At 39.4% G+C, this 19,380-nt stretch overlaps 2 non-coding genes across 2 annotated transcripts; both read right to left on the bottom strand.

Annotated features, from left to right (window-relative positions):
- Window positions 1-868: 868 nt before the first annotated feature.
- On the bottom strand, window positions 869-942 carry trnai-aau. Its single transcript has one exon. It is a non-coding gene; the product is annotated as a tRNA-Ile (tRNA).
- Window positions 943-3,416: 2,474 nt separating this feature from the next.
- trnaf-gaa lies at window positions 3,417-3,489 on the bottom strand. The gene has a single exon. It is a non-coding gene; the product is annotated as a tRNA-Phe (tRNA).
- Between the last annotated feature and the right edge of the window lie 15,891 nt (window positions 3,490-19,380).

The following is a 19,380-nucleotide window of genomic DNA, read 5'->3' as shown; positions in this document are numbered from 1 at the left end:
TAATCGCGTTTACCTGCAATTATTCCCACTTAAAATTCTATAATTTACAAACATATTCACAATCTGGATGTGAAAACCATCATTCAAATAGGAAAACATAATCTACTGACCACCCCATTTTGTGGTGAAAAGTTAGTGAATTGTCGTCTAGGCGATCAGGTCAAAACCCGGCTACATTTGGTTAAAAAGTAAAAGTTTTCCCGAAGACCGTTTAGGACGTAGCCAGGCTAACCCGGTAAAACCTGAGGTAAATTGTTATTAACCCAGACCGTTTATGTCAAAACGTCTCTCAGGTCAGATTTGCATCAATCTAAACATCTTTTTTTTAATATAAAACGAACTAACAAACTAAATGTATACAGTTGCGTGTATGTCTGTATTACATGTACAATTACAGAGATAGGACTTACCGAAACGTAAGTGCTGAGACAGGTGAGTGAAATGATTCGCGGGAAGCGATGTCGGTCGTACAGGTAGCTTCGCGGTTAAGTACTGTAGAGGCGATGATGATTCATTCATTCAGGACAGAACAGCGCCAACACATCATTGTGTGGCCAAAACTATATTACACCCGCAACGTTAAGAACTACCGTTGAGAATGAATGGGGAAAGTTAAGGGCAGAGACAAACATGTCGTTCCTGCACATCTGGGACGGAACAGCGCCGCGAAATCAACGTGTGGCCGAAAACATATTACATCCGTAGTGTTAAGAACTACCGTTGAGAATGAACGGTAAAAGTTAAGGGAAGTTAAGCTTAACTATCCACGGCTCCCGCGCGGGAGACCGGGGTTCAATTCCCTGACGGGGAGAATACGTTTTTGTTGTCCACACTGACAAAACGTAATAAAGGGAAGGCCAGAGAGCCTTGGCCCGTGCGGGGGTCGAACCAGCGACCTTGGCGTTATTAGCACCACGCTCTAACCAACTGAGCTAACCGGCCCATCATCCCGTCAGCTATCGCCGGCAACCATAGGGTAATTGCTTTCACACCAAGAGATTGTGGAAGTTACGCTAGGAATTCAAAGATGCATCGGAACAAGATGACACGTCCCGCCAAATTCCTAACTCGAATCATTGACTCAGAGCCCAGAAGGCCGACCCATTCATCGTTGCCCCTGCTCTTTTTTGGAATTCGGTGAAACCGGGGGAACACTGTTGAAGACAGACAATACCGCAGATTCTGGATACGGCTTCGGCTCAGCTGGTCCAAAGGGGAATTGGCAATACCGAGAGCAGGAGAGTCTAGCTCCCGAAAACCAGTGGCGGGGTCGCTCTTCCATTTTCGCTTCCATTTCTTTCCAATCGCATGCTCTGCCCCGTTCATTCCATACCAATCAAATCTCCCCGTCTCTGCGGTCCATTTCTTACCAGTCGGGTCTCGTTCAGCCCGTCCATTTCTTACCAATCAAATCTCCCCGTCTCTCCGGTCCATTTCTTACCGGTCGGGTCTCGTTCAGCCCGTCCATTTCTTACTAATCAAATCTCCCCCTCTCTTCGGTCCATTTCTTACCAGTCGGGAATCGTCATTACCATCAATTTCTTACCTATCAAATCTTCCCTTCTCTGCAGCTCCATTTCTTACCGACCAGGACTCGTCATGCCCGTCCATTTCTCGCCAATCAAATGTGGCAGCACAACTTTTTACTTTGAATGCATGGCACCAATTAGATGTGGATGACAGGAGAACGCGATGTTCTATCTTGTTCTATCAAGGCCCATGGTCCTGGAACGAGCTGCAGGCTAAGCTCAAACTTGATTATCTCATCTCGTTACCAGATTTTAAAAGACGGATAATTAATATTTGGTCTGTGACGTGTTCTTGTTTTAAACCCTGAACTTATTTAACACTGTTTTAGTTCATGTATTCTATCATGTTGGTTGGTTTATTCTGTGCGCTACTGTTGTCGTTGTTTTTGTTTCGTACGCCGTTTCATATAGCTTTGGCCCTGTCTTGGCTATTTCTCACTTAAGGTTTTAATCTCAACGTGACTTCCTAGTCAAATAAAGGTTCATATTGTCTAGACAGTCTCTTGTGAAGAGATCAAGACAACAGCCTCTGTCATTCACTGCGATACTGAAGAACACTGTGGGATTTTGCATGATTTATAAAGGTAAGACAACTGCATTAAATTATTTAAATCGTTAACGGTTTAAGACAGAAAGCTAGCTATTGTCTGACAGTAATAAAGATGGTACGTTTCCTTTTTACCATATTTGATTATTTAGCTATAGCTTGCTGATGGAAATTTACCTCAAGACGATTCCCTGACAAAAACGTAGTAGTACATAAAGTTTTTGTTAAGTATAATAATGTACATCAAGATCATTTTCAAAGTATAGTTTAAGTACTTTATAAAATGAAATTGGTCCATTTTAATTATAATTAAAATATGTCCTGGGGCTACACTTTAAGTGTGCCATTAATGAACTACCACTAAACTTTGTATGCCATATCTTTAAAATGTGATCTAATTTTACTTCTGTATTGTAATTAAGGTGAAGATGCACTGGAAATACCTGGGATCCAGTAGCAGGGATTTAGTCCAGAAAAAGTCTGCTTAAGGCACACTATTATAAACGTTTCTGTAAGGGAAGTAACATTAACCCATGATAATATTATGTTATTGCATATTAATATGTTAGCTATTATTGTGATGTTCTGTGGAGCACTGACATGTTGTATGGCCTAGAACTGTAGTTGCATAGTATACATAGACTAATAAAATTAGGTTCACTGGACTGACTGTGAATCCCTGTTAGACTGATCTGAGCTGAGTATAAATCAAGTACGATATACTTCACACTAACTTTGATAGATGCATACATGTGATATGATGATGATTTTTTATTGGCATTCCAATATAAAATACTAACAATGTATCCTTTGCCGGGAGGTGATGAGAAGCAGAGTCTGAAGCCGTTTCGCTAGTCTCATCCGATATTGGGACATTGGAAATAGGGAGGACACAATGATCGGCCTCTGGGGCACGAAGACGAGGTGGCAGTGGAGGAAAGGAGTGTGCATTTTTTGAGTATTGGGACGGACCCCAAATGAGAAGGGAAACCAGTTTATCTCAGGCCGTTTTCTCACCTGCAATTGAATCACGCCTCGGCAAAAAGTCAATAGAGCCTTCTAGACAGGCTGTTCTCACATTGCCCCTGCCCAGTAAGTAATCAGCAACAATGAAGTACAAACGATGATTGACATCGATGTTCCCACACTGCCACACATGGCGTTTAGTGCAGGTCCACATCTCAGGAACTTGGTCGCACGAAGACCCGACAATCCTAAATGGAAAAACTACAAATCTTAGAACTGAATTCCACTCTGTGGAATCGGTATCAGCTTAAGCAGGAGGTAAACTCAAGCAGAGGGGCTCAGCTCTACGCAACGAAAGATGAAACACCTCCCATTGCCAAAACCCGGGATTGAACCAGCGACCTTTAGATCTTCAGTCTAACGCTCTCCCAGCTGAGCTATTTCGGCCACGAAGTTTGCAGCATTCCTCGGATTTGCCGGGCCTGGGCCTGGTAGGATGTACAGAAATCTTCCGCCAGGGCTCCGTTGGGAGCAAAAGCAGCAAAATCTCTGCACAAAGCATGCTAAAGTATGAAGTACTTGAGTAAGACTGCAACAGTTTCTTTTAAAAATACTTTGCCTGGTAACACGTGCACAGTACGTCGGACAGTACATTTGCAATTGTCAATGTTTTCGGTGCTTGTCCCTTACAAACAAACCAATTCAAAAAATGTCTTTTTTATGCCGGTCTTGGACTAGGGGCTTCTTCCTTGCGCGACAGCCTTTCGGGCCATGGCGATGTAGGATTCTCTAAATGGTGGATGTAGATACTTTGGTACCTTATGCCTCCAACTCCTTCACCAGCTCCTTTGTTGTTGTCTTGGGATTCAGTTGAACCTTTCAGACCAAAGTTCGTTCAACACTAGGTAGATAATTGTTCCCTACTTCCTGAACGATGCAGTGTCTTTGTGGTCCCAAGATTTTTATATTTGCAGACAATTGTTTGTACAGATGCTCGTGGTACCTTCAGTTGTTTGGAAATTGCTCCCAAGGAGGACCCTGACTTTTGGAGGTCCAGAATTTCTTTTCTGAGGTCTTGGCTGAGTTGCTTGGATTTTCCCATGGTATCATGGGCAACAAGGCAGTGGCTCTAAAGGTAGGCCCTTCAGTGCAGCCACAGGTGCCAATAAACTCCCAATGAAGTCCTAATTATGACAGTTGGACAATCAGAAGCTTCTAAAAAGTCATTACATCAATGTCTGGAATCTTCCAGACTGTGTAAGGAGACAGTCATCTTGGTGTATGTAAACCTGCGACCATCTGGAATTCTGAATGAATTAAAACGGAAATAAATCTGTCTCTAATCGGCTGTTGTAAAATTACCGCTGATGTGAACAAAGCAGATGCCCTAATTGACTAGCCAAAAGATACGTATGGTAACATGAAATGTGCGGAGTCGTGAAAAACTGAGTTTGAGTATCTTAAGCCTTGGTGCATGTGAACTTTTGGCCGCAACCGTACATGTAAAAATTCTTGTCAAACAAATTCACAGATGTCACAAGCTGCACTAACGGAAAAGAGTCTACAACCCATACAAAACCCATGTGAATTTCATCGTAACATTCCTTTCTAAATAGGCCACATTGTGGAAGAGAACACGTCGGTGTTTACTGGCATTTTCAGGGTAAAGCCACGGGCACTACAGCTAGCTTAATACTTTCTTTTCTTCGAAAAAAAATCTGTTATATTCTGGGCTCCTGATCTGCTCCTGGCCTCTCTTTCCTTCTTCTCCACTCTTTTTTACCGTCCCGATTTATGTTTCGGCATTGCGCTTCTCTATTAATAACCTGCTGGCTGCTGCTGCAGTTCGGGAGCAATAACGTTATGCACAAATTCTCAAAAGAGGAGCGAATCATAGATCAAACCATTTTTTAAAAAGAAGGGGGTTATAGCTCGGAAAATAGAAACTTCTTTCATCAATATTGCATGATTTTGTGGCTTTGTTTTAACTCTGACTCATTAGTATGTGCAGTGTTCATACACTTTTTCACCAATGATTTTCAATGACTTTTCCATGACTTCTCCACAACCTTTAACTGAATTTCCATGACCAAAACAAATGACTTTATCTCAGCGGGACGATTTAAAATTATTTATTGTAACACTAAGTAAAATTAGGTCTGCATCTGAAACATATGGTGCCTCTCTAAAACAAATAAACACCAGACAGACACACACATTCTCTCATATTTTAATTCGAATAGTTTAACATTTTTGTCAATGTCTCAAACAGGGCTCGAAATTGCGACCATTTTGGTCGCATATGCTCCCGAAATTTAATCTGTGCGACCTCGAAATATAATTGGGAGCATTTGTGCGAGTGCAAATAATTGTTCTGGTGCTACCTTTTTTTTTTTCTTTTTTCAGCCGAACGTCTCTTCCTCTGTACATTCGCTAGTTAGTAGACTCAATATGTGCCTTGTGAGCTGACGATGACCCTTCTAACCAATCGTGAGCTTGACATTCTTACCTTTAATGCTGATTTTAAATTGGTTAATTTTAGCCTTCAATCACTCCCTTTCGCAGCACTCCACTGTCACGCGACACAGAGAGCTAACGCGGTAACTAATGTTACCTGAAGACAAAAGTTTATGTTCAATTTATTAGCGTTATCGAAAGCTGAAAAGTTGAAGCGAACGATTACGGCTTTTGTTTTGAGACATTAACGTAGTGTTTTGTGTAGCGACCCAGTTGAAACAGCTAATTTCTCCGATGCAGTTTACTGGCGGTTGATTTAATTAGCGGTATTAATGTGACGAGAAGCGCTTTGTCATTTGAATGCATAACACGCAATTCCTTGAAGAGTCGACACATTTTAGGCGTGACAATTTAACTGTTACTTGTAAACTGTACTGTTATATTGTCGTTTTTTATCAATAAAAAATCTATTGCATATATTGTTGGTGCTCCTTACATTTTGGTGGGTGCTCCTAATGTTTTGAAGTTGGGAGCACCAGTGCTACCAAGTAAAAAAGTTAATTTTGAGCCCTGATATATTATTGAAGCTGCACTTTCCTGGCATATTGTCGGCACAGTAGGGCCTACTAACTGCTACATTAGCAGAAGTGTGCCTGTAAACAGACTGAGCCAGACCGAATTAACTTCTCACACCACCAAAATACCACGAAGGTTACGTGCCAATTTACATTTTATTACTATACATACTATTTTTATGATTGGATTAATTAGTAATTATATTTGATGCAACTTTTGCTATATTTCCATTACTTTTCCAAAACTTTTCAAAAAATATTATTTTCCATAACTTTTCCAGGGCCTGGAAATTGAATTTTAAATTTCAATGACTTTTCCAGGTTTTTCATGACCATACTAACCCTGTATGAGTATTAGTTAGGCCTATGCATAATAATTTAGTCATAGATAGGGGGGCCTACATAACAGCCAACTGGGGTTTTTGTGGGCCCCCACAAGGGCTGTGGGCCCCTAGAATTGTCATCACCTTTCACCCCTAAACGACGGCCCTGGGAAGGTGAAAGCTGAAACATTTGTGTGTTAGATTGTATTCTAAAGCAATGCTGCCCGAAGGTTCCTAGTTTAAAGTAACTTGGCCCTGTGTTCTTTAATCTGAATGTGGCCATTCTAACTTTGTGTCACATAAGTGTCAAATAATAAAAATTGCCTCATGCAAGACATTTAAATGAATGTATAAATGGCTGGTGAATATCTACAGAGAGCATATTCCTCCAGAAAGGATATGTTTACACTTGGTTGTCAAGTTAATTTTAAGATCCAAGATCTTGTATATTTGCAACTTAAAATAAATACTGACTGTAAATAAATACTGTACATATATACACACATATATAGAACACTTAATTATCCCCATGGGGACATTTCCCTAGCAGCATGTAACATTCACATTTACAAACACATTTATACCAAGAAACATACAATCATTCATGCTACTGAAAGGCTGGGCGGATAAGTACGTAAGATACAAATTTGACATATTGAGGCTTATTAAATCAATCTTGAATCTTACAAACCTATCCACTCATATTTTTGCCCCATTAATGTACTGTATGCTTGTACACACAGGGCCAAGTGAAATAATTTAGGGAACATCGGGTAGCATTGCTTCGGAATACAGCTTGTTTAATTTGTGTGAGGTAAGATAGCCAATATTGTTTCTTGTACAGTAACTTGGTGTAATTTTGATATCAATACTTTTAATGATAGGCCTACATTTTGCCAGTTTGGATGAATGACTTATGGACAGTGCTTTGTATGAGTAACTTGGAATTTTTGTATTTGAAAACGTGGTTTTCATCAGATACAGATTACTCAAAGTAGAACCCAATTTTCCTCTGAAATTATATTTTATATTATTGTGATATTTATGATACTATGATAATTATATTTTTATGATAATTATTATATAATGATAATTTCTATTTTAGGACCCAGCATTAGCAGTAGTGAGGTTTCATCACATTTATTCTGAAACCTGGGTTCAACAACCAAACAGACTTCTGTACGTCTGTAGAGCCCAACTTAGTGAAATAACAGACACGACAACAGTAAATAAAGGATATATATATTTATTGGCTATGATAATGAATATGTGACTAAGCTAATTGAAAACAATAATTTGCATAACATGAGGAGTAATATTATACAATTATAATCAGAGGAAATTATAATTCTGCGACGACTAAACATAGAGGTTAACAGTTCTACCGTTTAACGAAAGTTAATTTGTGTTATGGGTTAGTGGCACGCTATTCTATATTGCAAAGTTAGTTCATTTAATCAATCAGTCTCATAAAACAGAATCAGTGGAGAGACATGACTAATATGATTCACTAACATAACTGATGTAAACACTTGGCCTGCAGTGTAACACAGATTTTTGGAAAGGAAGGTTGTGGTCTCCTGCATGTAGGCTAATGTACATTTAGATTTCTTGGATGATTGTCCTAATTGTCCAATTGCATAATTGGATAAATTGCACATTACTTTGCTATGCAAATTAAAACAAACTTGTGAAATGCTTAAACTCACTTGTTAATATGATTATAAATGTTTGATATTGTATTTTGTGCGTATTTGGGGCTTTATAAAGCTGCTAATCCCCTATTTATTTCCCTTTGTCTCTACAAGTTGCAGAAATAAGACAAAGATCTGTCTGCAGATATGTATGTGAAACGTTCCCTTCCATGGGACATTGCTCTGCACATATTCTTTTCCATCAGGAAGTTTCCCCTCACAGTCGCTGCCATGACCAACAAACTTGTGCATATGGAACAATATACAAAAGTTAGTGATATAGAATATTAATGGAATTTCAGCAGCTTTATTTTAAATATTTTTATTTTGAATACTGGCAAAAAATATATAAATTTTCAAATTGGCAGTAATCTGTGAGATACTTTACTGGTGTCTACACAGTAAAATGTTCAGCGTTAAATCTTACAGAGTACATACTAGAGATGGTGCTTAATGCAAATTCCATACTCGGCAACACTCAAATAATGCGTTCACTTTGAATGTTTTCTGCTCCCGAATTTGGCCAATATTATTTGGATTCAGATCTTTTTTTCCATCTCTTTAATGGTATTCGCTCAGACGTCAGCACCAAGTTTTACAATTAGACGCACACACACCTACACACACACTCTCACATGCGCACACACACCTACACACACACACGCGCACACACACACACACACTCACGTGCACACACGCACGCACACACTCACATGCACACACACACAGGCCTACACACTCTCACATGCACACACACACACCTACACAAAAACACACTCACACACATGCACACACAGACACACACACACTTACGTGCACACATGCACTCATACGCACAGACACACACACACACAAGCAAGCTATTTTATTACAAATATATATATTCGTACTGGATAGGAACCCCTTTTGCCTCCAGAACAGCCGGGATTATCTGCATGGATTCCACTAGGTGGCACCAAACACACACTCAGCACACTGTGCTCCATTCTCATGCAGACGCAGGGCACTTCAATTACTAAATACAACTGTACTCTACATAAAAAACAATGTCTATTCTTTATTGCTCAGACGCATTGTTGAATGCTTCTAGAGGTATTAAATTATTTTAATACTGTCTTAACCCCTTTGCACAAGCCCCCTAGTGGTCGGCACACCGGCATGCCCAGATTACTGAACTCAGACATTCAGTGCTACTGCAAACAAAGTACGATATAAAAACATAAGTAGACGATACACTACAACTATGCCGAATACGAAGTTTTGCAGTGCCACCATTGTCACTCTGGTCGTTCATTTAACACATCCCCCTCCCTACAGTCACATCTACAACTACACCCCCCACCCATGACATAATGGACAATATTGTCTATTTTGGCATTCATAAAAACATTCTTTCACCACTAAAGAATCGTATTCCGTCATAGCAACAAGATAAACCCGACAATAGCCCTAAGATATGTCAATACAGCAGTGAAAACGCTGCTCACTGAATAACGAAATAAACGAGAAAATAAAAAAAATAAAAAATGATACCATGTCATTCTACAGTCAATATCTGGGACTAAATATTAAATAAATATACAACCTTACCGTTGGTTTTACGTGTAAAGATGTCCCTTTTGAGACTGAGTGGTCATACATTGTTTTAGACTATCCCTTCGTGAAATATACGTGCATTTGTCTTGCCTGGGTATCTTCCAAAATAGCTGTGCGTAATACCACACGTGTTGTTTACAGCGTTGTCGCCCTTTTTAGTACAGTCTGGCTTGATTAACAATTCATTTATATAGTAGGTGAGAGTATAAGCTTTCTAACGATGTAGGCTATAACATGTCTAATTTTGCTTTTGGAATAGCGTTTTATAGGTCAGCGTAACCGGACATTTTCTTATCATCGCATTCAATTACGCATTCACTCTGTGGTAGCAGTAAAACAAAGACGCTGCTAACGAAACGTCAACTATTTTTCAGAATTTCTTGGAAAATACTATTATTATTGAGGACTTCTGAGCATAGCTAAGCCATATGTTTGCTGACAGAACTAGCTGACATCGTTTTCTGGTGTAAGACAGGATCGGATAGAACTTTATCATTGATTTCCTGTTTCTGCCTCTATCTACTGGAAACAGATAAGATTTCATCATTGCTATGTAATTATTACTGCTCAAAATACTTCGGTTATTTACGTTATTTTTTAAATTGAGCATCATTAAATAGGTTAGTGGTATTACATAATGTGGATATTTCACACTGTAATGTAAGCGTTAGTTAGTAGTGTAATAGTTTTTGTGAAGCAAGCAACAGTGATGACGTGAGAGTTGGAGCATTGCCAAAACGTGGTGGACGGTTGAAAATGGTTTTAATGTCGTCCCATCCCCATACAAGAAAATATACGAGAGTACAGAGTATAGAAATACATACAGGAGTTAATTATTACACATTTAGGCACTGTACCGCATTGTGTGACAATATTTTTGCATTATTTTTTATCCTGATAGCAATGTTCCATCTTAGAACTTCACAAGGGGCTCATTTATATGCTTTATAATGGACAAAAAGTATTTTATTCATTTTTGCAGTGATTCTGAATATGTTTCTGGACCCCTAGATATTTTAGACCACTGTACTGATGTGCTTGTAATTCCCACTTAAAAATGATGCAACAGCGAGTTTCTAGAGACAAAACAGTTGATTTGCAGTGAAATATGTGAATATGTTGTGATTTACAGCAATGCATTTTAGCAATTTAGACATTTTGGATAGATTTGGAGACGCTGGGTACACTGCTTAGTTTTTGCTTCATAAATCTATAGTAGTTCTACATATCCACCCTTAGATTTTATGAACTTGTGGTCAAGAAGTTTTTGATCTAGCACATGTATAGTGTAACCTCTTGTATATATGCAATCTCTCAGTATTTCATTGCAAACTTTGTCAAAACAATTGCATTTGTGGCACTTTATTTCTTCCAAAATTATGAATATAAACTAATCTGCATTAGTATTGTAAATGGTACAAATGTTTTGCTTCGTTTAAGCCATTTTTCAAGTCTCTGTGGTGTTCACATCTGGAGTTATAAAGCTTTAAATAGGGTACCCCCTAAACGGGCAAGGATTGGCAAGATTTGGCTTGTGCGCTAAGGGGTTAAAGGCATTTAGCAGACACTCTTATCCAGAGCGACTTACGCAGCATTTTACTTAGCATTTACATTGCATCCATTTGTACAGCTGGATATATACTGAAGCAAGACAGGTTAAGTACCTTGCTCAAGGGTACAATGGCAGTGTCCTTCCAGGGAATCAAACCTGTGACCTGTAGGTTACAAAAGCAGCTCCTTACCCATTATACTACCCTGGCATGTTTTTGCAGTATTACACCTCCAGTGCAGCATCTTAGTGTTGCTCTTTGTGCGTTTTCAGCAGGTACAACTGCGGGTGATGAAACAGTCTAAATTTTGGTAAATGTTGCCACGGGTTCCAAATGCGACTCTCGTTTTACTGTCGCTCAAAACAACATATTTGAGAGTTTGAGAGTTGCAAAACAATAAAAAGAAAACAAACTTTATAAAAATGAGAGGTATTCAGATATTAAAAGGAGAGCTTTAGGACGCAATTGGCGTCATCCAAGTTCAAGGTTATAACATACATAACATAAAATGTTAGCATTGGGTTCTGGAACAACCAATCTACTGTACCAGGGAAACACGGATAGTTTTGATGTCTATGCTCTTGTAACATGACCGGTAAGTTGTCAAAGGCTGAATCGTTTGTGTGTGTGTGTGTGTGTGTGTGTGTCTGGACATGTATTACTATCTTTGTGAGAACCAAATGTGACCACAAGGATAGAAAGATGAGGAAAATTACGTAAGGTGGGGACCTTTCGCTGGTCCCCACAAGTTCAAGAGGCTGTTTTAGGGTTAAGACTTAGGGTTAGGGTCAAAATTAGGTTACGGTTAGGGTTAAGGGTTGGCATGTAGTGGTTGGGGTTAGGGTTAGAGGTTATGGAATGAATGTAGTCAATGGAAAGTCCTCACAAGTATAGCAATAAATTCTTGTGTCTGTATGTGTGTGTAGTTTCAATATAAGTACTTGTTAGCAACTCACTTTTTTAAAGTGTATAACAGCTTCGAAATCCACGGTTGATATTAATGGGTATAAGTTATCTCGTAGAACAAAACGTGAAACTCTCTTAAGCTTACTTTCACCACAGACCTTATTTTGGGCAGAAAACGAAATCCCTATGGTAAAAAAGCATTGAAAATCAAGGGAACCCATGGCTCAAAACTGCGAACAAACTTCTGGGTTTTAGGACTAGAAACTGTAACACTCCAACTTAGCAACACAAGAGAGAAAGCACATGTAATATGAATTCAGTATAAAAGGGTAATCATTATGGTGTATTGTAAAAGTATATTGAGGTGTTTAGTTTTAATATTTGAACTTTATAAAGTTATTGTATTTGTTTCCTATGTAATACCCATAGGCCTGTGTTCATGTAATGCCACCAGGTGTTTTTTTCATATCTGAATAGGAGAGCTCTATAAGAATACTGTATGTTTACTTTTAAATTATTCATTATTAGAAAAAATGTAATTTCCTGGTGAAGAGCTTTAACAACAGCAAAAGTCTCAACGTCTCTTTCTCTCTTTCCGTTTAAAATTCCAGTCCAGTCCAGGAATCAAACACATCTTCTGACTCCCACCTCAAATCCTGGGGTGTGTAACATCAGTGCAGATATTCTCTTAACATTTCACTTAGCCTACTTCAGTAGTTAGCTAATGCTAGTGGGCTAATGTAAACAGAAAACTCGCCTCTCGATATCCGAGTCTGTTGCCTCTGTGAATGGATGCTTCCCCTTTAGATGCTCTAGCCTTGATGTTGTGATGTTGTGGAAAGAAAACTCAGCTTCACAGTAGCAGAAGGCAACTATATTTTCTCCCACTTTGAGCAGGAAATGTTCCTAGACCTTGTAAAGGATTTGCCTTTTTTTCCCAGGGCCGACATCAGAACTCCTGGCCTGCATCACCATGATGAGTGAACTTCCAGCAGATTGCAATGAGACCGAAATGGAAGCTTCAATGCAAAAACATTTGAATTGATGATTTTTTTGTTGTCAAGTAATTTCAGTTAATCAATGAATTGTGACAGCACTACTATCAACATGGCTGACAGACCCCCCCCCCCCATGCCTGGCCTATTGCTAAGGATGAACCACCCAGCAGCCCTGTGTGTATTTGTGTTTGTATACTTTACTTTCACTTCTGGATTGTGTGATTTTTGTCGAAATGTGCTGTGGGTGCTGTGTGCAGAGGGTGAACTTAAGACATTTTTTCAGGCCTACATTTGTCCTTGTGTTTTTTTGTATTAGTGCCATTGGCCCTTTAAGAGGATCCTTTTTAAAATAAATTGGCTCGCCCAATTCCCTTCCTAATTTTGAACGTCCAATTAGTTATGTAGTGTTCATGCTGCGATCCCCTCAGCCCATTTGTTATACGTCCACTGTTCTCCAACAAAGCAGGTGAAGTCCCCAGCCTGTTTGTTTGAAGTAATGTGGAGCCTTATGTTTAGCACTGGGGGGGGGGGGGGTGGGGTAGCCAATCGACAGCCTCTGTAATGTTTATGAACCTGTGAATGGATACATAATTTGTTTAATCAGCAGCTTTGCTTTAGTTGCGGTCTTTTTATTTGCCGTGGGATGTGTTTGAGTTGTGAGAGCCTGAGGCAGAGCCTGAATGTTTGTCTCACACCAAAAGCATGAGTGCTGGCAGCCCTATAAGCAGACCTCAGGCAGGGGTCAACCCTACAGGCAGACCTCAGGCAGGGGTCACTGGAGAGCTGGAGAGTGATGAAACAAACCCCTAACCACTTGTTCTCAAACTCAGTCCTGTGTGCTGGTTTTCATTCAACCACAACTCCAAGCCCACAATCATTAATTTAACACAATGCTGGTTTGGCTCGTTATCATTTGCTTTGTCTTTGAATTTTTCATCATCTTCCAGATGGTTCATTTTAGTGGCCATGTGTCCACAATTTCACCAATTAGGAGCCTATTGCTTCAGTTCAGTCTAATTTGATCAGTTAAAAAAATACAGCTCTCTTTATTAAGTTATTTTCAATATAGCATAATGTGATATGGGATATTTATTTTTCATGGCATGCATCACTATTTCTGACATAATGTGGCTTAAGAGGGTAAATAATCCCTCAAAACATTAAAAGCATAATTAAGAAAAATTAACAGCTTGTTAAAATTCTGGGATTGCAATTGTGCTTGGAATGAAAAGGGACAGGACCGAAATTGAGAACCGCTGCCCTAACCGCCTGGGCAAGGTAATCGGCAGTCATCCATTGCAATACCCCCCCCCCCCCTTTTTGAAGAAATTGATAATATTAGTCTCACCACCAGTTTTCCTCCAGATGTTGAGAGATATTAGTTTGAGAGTACCTTCTCTAAGTATCAACAAAACACTCAGAAATGTGAATAAGCATCTTGGAAAATGCCTTCAAAATTATTTAGAGCTTGTGCTGATTGAATCCGTCTAGAATCGATATCAGAATGTGATATGAATGTTTAACACAATGGGCCTCATTCAAGAAACGTGTTCAATCACATTTCATCGTTAACTGTGTGTAAGAACATTTCCAGGAACATTTTTTTCTTATTTGTATTTGTTCTGGGCTGTTTACTTTTGCAAATCACATGAACAGGATTGCACATTAAATTTACAAGCAGTCAGCATTCATCATCTAACACACCTGGGATATGCACAAAAAGGTCTGCCCATGTGTCATGAATCCCATATTGATTTTTCGTAGGAACATTTTTAAAACAAAAGAAAGAATAATTTAAGAAAAGTTTTGTGAATGAGGCGCATGTGCCCAGGAGTGGAATTTTAACCCAGTTTCAAAACTTGAGTCTCAAAGAAGAGTCATGTGACAAAGCAGTGGTAACCAACCCCGTTCCTGACGATCTGCCATCCTGTAGGATTTCACTCCAACCCTGACAAAGCACACCTCATTCAACAGCTCGAGATCTACCATCCTGTAGGATTTCACTCCAACCCTAACAAAGCACACCTCATTTAGCAGCTAGAGATCTACCATCCTGTAGGATTTCACTCCAATCCTAACACAGGAGGTCACATTCATCAGCTTGAGATCTTTGTCGAACTGCTAATTAGCAGAGTCAGGTTGAGCCAAATTAGGGGTGAAATGGAAACCTACAGGATGGTAGATCTCCAGGGACAGGGTTGGTTACCACTGCTCTAAAGCAACTCAAGCAACTGTGTTGTCAAATAACGTTTATTTTATTCACCACTTAGATCCATCACAAACAAAATGGTGATCATTAATGATATTACTTCTTCTCAGAACAATGAAATATGACTGAAAATAAATTATGGAGAAAGTAATTTTGGCAGGAGCCTTTTCTACAATCTAGTCATTTTAAGAGGCTGACAAACTGGAGAGGGGTGTTTGTTTAACTGTAATATATACTAATTTTCATTGTAACAGTTTCCATTACTTTAATTGCTTATTTTGTATGTTTTAAGTAACAAACTATTAAATTCAATTCAATTCAATAAACTTTATTTATCCCCAATGGGCAGTTAGTTACTGGGCATATTATCAATCAGTATAAAAAGCAGACAGGACCTAGCATACGCAATAACATGATGTCATACACAACAGAAACTCAAATAAAAAAACATTTAGAAAAGGAAATGCAGTAAAAAGTGCAATAAAATGGGTGTTTAAAATGGAGTATGCCTGCACACATAAAAGCACATAAACTCGTGCCACTCAGAGAGTGCAGGGCAGAGCTGATCACTGATCAGCCTGATTGCCTCAGGTTGATCAGTTACTCTCCGCTGACGGTCCGGCACCGGGGGCAACGGTGGTGCTGACCCGAGAAACTTTTTGGAAGTTGTTTGTTGCACTGTTGTCACTACACCATTGGGGAAACCTGGATATCCTATTAATCGCCACCTTGCAATATGGGCTCTGCACGCCTTGCATCAAACAAGATGTGTGAAATGAAGTAAACAAACCCACACTGACGTGACATTCACTCCCTGAACTTGTGTGGCGTCAAACCATGTGTAAAACTTGCCTTGTTTGTTCCCCCAAAGAAAAAAGCAGCAAACTAGTGTTCCCAAACTAGTATTCCCAATCTCCAGGCTTGCAAGCAACCCATATGTCTGCTTTGCTTTCTCTGAATGATGCAGTGATTTTTTTAAACCGTTCTTTCGATATTCCTATGGACAAACAATTCCACTGTCTTGGCTTGAACATTTATTCTTCTGTCCAAAAAATTACCACCAATACCTATTGTAGTCCACTAAACACAATATTAACTGACCTAACAAGGTGGTTGTCAATCCCTCAGTCCATCCAGGCACACTTCTTTGTAGTCAAGATGAACATTGTGCCAGGGAATGACTTAGTTAGTTCAATGATACCTCCTTCTTCTCCAGCTGGCTACTGGAATAAAATCCACTCTGCGCTCACTAAATTCATCTGGAATAATAAACCCCCCCCCCTCAAATTAAGTTTTCTATTCTCCAACACTCAAGAAACACAGGTGGTCAAAAATTACCAAATTTTAAACTCAATTTCTGGTCCAAATGAGCCTTGAACACATGGCTCAATCTTTAAGTTAGAACTGCAAGAATAGACAAAACGTCTCTTCTAATATCCCATTCAAGCTGTTTGTCTAAACTTGGCTGCATTATTTCTCAGCTAATTATGGTCTGGCACTCCACTGAGAAAATTTCTGACTCTCATCGGAAACATCATCTTCATATTCCGCTGTTTAATAATTACTCAATTACATGTGGGGGTAAGCCCTTATCCTTCCCCACTGGTCAGAAAAAAGTATTAAAGTCTTATTGGATGTTATACAAGATAATATACTCCAAGCGTTACAGTATCTAAAAGACTCCTGGTACCTTCTTCTTTTATTTACAACTTAGAGCTAATCTCAATGCCTATGGAGCTCCCTGGGCTTTAACATGGACAGCCAACCGATCCATATAATTTATGCATCTGCCATTCTTTTCAGTTTTGTTACTAAACTGTACTCTCCTCTTACTCACACCACTTCGCAACAACAGGCAGTTTGCTGAATTTGGAGCAACAATCTAAGCCTTCTTAATATCAACTGGTCGAGAAATCCTGATCACCAAATACACAGCTTTTTGGCTCTCTGTGGCATCAGCATTGCTACTGATTACTGGGAAGAACCTTTTCCCTGCTTTGTTAAGTGATGACTCAGAGCCCAACAACAAGCTTTGTTTAAGGATGTTTTCTTATACAAATTACTATTAAAGAATATTTTGTTATTAACATTATTAACATTGTCAACCAATTTTACATCTAACATTGACCATCAATGCTACCTGTCATTTAGTGACATTATGAAAGAAGTAGCATAGCTGTTCTGCACCTGCCAGGGAGCTCCTCTTGTCCTCACAGACCTTCTCTGTTGTGGCAAGAACTTCCTTGCTGGGGACAAAAATTCTTTTCACAAACCTTATGATTTGTACCTGTTTATATCTTTAGAAATACATTTACTGCAGGATATACATAAGAGAAAATTAGGGAAGCCCCAACGGTAAACTGCAGAATACAGTCTGATAAACAAGTGGTGATTGAACAGGCATCTGTCTGAAAGCACTCTGATTCCACCAAAGACAGAGCTGCTGGCTTGTGGATGCTTGTGACTCGCCTGTGGACGTTTGTGACTTGCTTGTGAAACGCTTGTGACTTGCTTGTGACTCACTTGTGGATGCTTGTGAAACGCTTGTGACCCACTTGTGGACGCTTGTGACTTGCTTGTGAAACGCTTGTGACTTGCTTGTGACTCACTTGTGGATGCTTGTGACTTGCTTGTGGACGCTTGTGATATGCTTGTGACTCACTTGTGGATGCTTGTGACTTGCTTGTGAAACGCTTGTGACTTGCTTGTGACTCACTTGTGGATGCTTGTGACTTGCTTGTGACTCACTTGTGGATGCTTGTGACTTGCTTGTGGACGCTTGTGATATGCTTGTGATTCACTTGTGGATGCTTGTGGCTCGCTTGTGGATGCTTGTGACTCGCTTGTGGATGCTTGTGGCTCGCTTTTGGATGCTTGTGGCTCGCTTGTGGACGATTGTGACTTCCTTGTGAAACACTTGTGACTCGCTTGTGGATGCTTGTATCTCGCTTGTGACTCACTTGTGGACGCTTGTGATTCGCTTTTGACTTGCTTGTGGACGCTTGTGACTCCCTTGTGGACGCTTGTGACTTGCTTGTGGCTCGCTTGTGGACGCTTGTAACTCACTTTTGGACGCTTTTGACTTGCTTGTGACTCGCTTGTGGACGTTTTTGACTCGCTTGTGGATGCTTGTGACTCGCTTGTGAATACTTGTGACTTGCCTGTGGATGCTTGTGATTCACTTAAAGCCTGATTTATTCATATTCACAAAGCACTGTTGACAAGTGCCTCTGGACAAAAATGACGTATGGAGAACTAAATGTACCCAGATTAAATAAATATTACATATATATATATATATATATATATATATACATATATATACATACACACAGTACTGTGCAAAAGTCTTAGGCACCCTAGATTTTTAAAAATAATATATAGTATATATTTTGTCTGTTTATTTTCAGTTTTCTGCATTAGTGTGTCAGTAGAAAAGAGAAAATTGTAGATTTCCAAACATGAATTTTTGTATTTTGTTAAATAAAGTAATATTTTAAGTAATAGACTACCCTGACCAATTTGGTGCCCTAGGCAAGATCTTAGCTGGTGCCCCCTGCATCGCAGCCAATTCCACATATACATATAAGACTAATCAATAATGAAAATGCAAAGGCTTACAACTATTAATTACAAAAGGGGATGTAAAAGGAAAAGCATTTTAATTGACTATTACAAGCAGGGCTAACGTTGGCTAACTAGACTTATACAACGGCTTGGCTGAATACTCGATTCTGATTGGTCCAAGGGTGGGCATTATGTCTCAGTAAAGGGACACCTCGGCATTTTAACAGTTCTAAAATCAATGCACTACAAAATCCAGCATTCTAAAGTAGTTAAAACAGCAACATTATTCTTTCGGTTTTGAATTGTTGTTACGTCCCCTCCCCTTTTCAATGTCCAATTTCGCTGGATGGCAACATTGAATCACGGTTCTAGTTACTGCCTACATTTAGGGATGTCAACCATCATGCAAATTCCGGAATCTTTCCTTATTTGGACAGCAGAATAGGCGTTCCGTATTTAACTC

Source organism: Anguilla anguilla, chromosome 17 (genome assembly GCF_013347855.1).
Source record: "Anguilla anguilla isolate fAngAng1 chromosome 17, fAngAng1.pri, whole genome shotgun sequence".
In the NCBI taxonomy this organism is placed as follows: domain Eukaryota; kingdom Metazoa; phylum Chordata; class Actinopteri; order Anguilliformes; family Anguillidae; genus Anguilla; species Anguilla anguilla.
The sequence above is the reverse complement of the archived record's forward strand: the minus strand, read 5'-3'. Positions and strand labels throughout refer to the sequence as shown.